The sequence below is a fragment of the Atta colombica genome, unplaced genomic scaffold (genome assembly GCF_001594045.1).
Source record: "Atta colombica isolate Treedump-2 unplaced genomic scaffold, Acol1.0 scaffold233, whole genome shotgun sequence".
In the NCBI taxonomy this organism is placed as follows: Eukaryota; Metazoa; Arthropoda; class Insecta; order Hymenoptera; family Formicidae; genus Atta; species Atta colombica.
The window spans coordinates 505,902-507,921 of NW_017259331.1; positions in this window are offsets into that span (position 1 = coordinate 505,902).

The following is a 2,020-nucleotide window of genomic DNA, read 5'->3' on the forward strand; positions in this document are numbered from 1 at the left end:
TAAAAATATGGCTCATTTGAAAACAGTAATAAACAGAATTATAGTCGTGTTGATCGTACACAGAAAAAAAACAACTGAAAACTTCATTGATTCAGCAGATCTATCAGCAAATCTCAGTCGTAACATATAGACAGTCAATTTTCTATTAAAATAGCAAAGTTGATTGAATAACATTAACAATTTGTTAAACCATCAAATCTTCTTAGCTATCGATGTTGAATTCGCCTAGCAAATTATAGGTTTGCTATATCACCCATTAATTTTTTTTCCGTGTATTACATGTACAATTATATTCCGTGTACAATTTATGAGTGATGCGATTCGCGACGAAATTATTTTTTTCCCCAATATGCCAGTTTGTTTACTAGCAAAAAATTACAAACCTATCTCCCGGTTATTTTATAACGATATATTTAAATGAGAAACGATAGGTCAGCTATTCTAACATTTCAAAAAAACATGCAGAAAGTAAGCATATTTTATTTTGCATCGTTTCAATTTATATAATTCGAGATATATATGTATATATATATATAAAATCCTTTAAATTATAAAATTCTTTTTGTTATTAAATTGCGTATGAGATACTTCAACGAAAATAAGTCTGTTATTTCTATTTGAACAATTATCAAATTATAATTAATAATAAAATAATCATGTTTTACAACAATTTATAAATCCTCATTCAATTATTTTTGCAATACAATCTAATTGAAAGTGAAGATGCAGTATAAATATTGCATTATATTACGTGTATTTATTCCTCAAACTTACAATTTGCATAGTTCAAAAATAGTCATAGAGAAAGTAATGCTCTATCTACGGTACTTTTTATCCGCGTGAATAGTAATTTAGACGATCATTAAGAGTAAAAGCTCACCATCAAGATGCCTGGCGGAAAACAAATTTTTGTCTCATTTGCAACAAAACCAAGTGCAAAAATGCCATATTAGGAATTGTCCTAATCATTCATATCCTAATCATCTACGAGCAGAAAACAAGTAAAACTGGTTGGTTAGATCATAACTAAATTGCAATGTTGCAAAATGATCAAACGGTTTAAATTGCAAAAATAAAAGAAAATATTCTTCATCATTATCTCTATAAAGATCGTAAAGATAATAATATATAAGCAATATAATAATTATTGCTCCAATATGAAAGTTTCCAGCAGCAATATTTTCTAATTGGGAATCATTTAAACGATTTTAAAAACATCGTGATATAAATTGAATTATTACGTACAAGGCACTTTTGAATCATCATTAAAAATAACATATTTTTGCATATTTTTTCAAATGGTACGTTTTCACTTCCAGATCTCGCTGAGAAAAATCATTATTACTGTTGCTGCAGCTTTAATAGTCATCGCTGCGTTCGTGCATGCGATACCGACTTCCAGCCCAATTCCGTCCGGAGCTATTACGATTTATCCGATACCCCAAAGGCCACCATACGCACCGAATCCATGGATCTATCCGAAACCCACTACAGTGCAATCTGTAGGACGTTAAATAAAATGTCGCGAGTTCCTTTTATTTCAGAATCGTATATTTCACAAAGCTGATCTTGTGACCGTTTTCTTTTGATTCTCAAACTCGCTAATCCATTTTCAATTGAGAAATAATTTGAAAACTTGAATAACTAACACTTTTTTTATCTCAAAATTGCTATTTATAAACTTGAAATTAACTCAGTAATTACTGGTGATTATTCATTTGCAAGTAATAATATAAATGCAATTTTAATGTAACAATTGATTGTAGAGAAAAAAATATGTATATATTTTAAAGAACCTCTTTTTTTTTTAAATTTTCATTCTTATTTTTATCATTCAAAAATAACAATTAAGATATATGTTATAGGAAACAAAACGAATAAAAAATATGATAAATATTCATTAAATATACAAAATATTATACTGATATTGTCATTCTGCTTAATATCATCAATAAGAAAAAGTGTTATGTTAAAATTATAAAAATCTAATAAAATTTATTAAAATTAAAATTATATAATA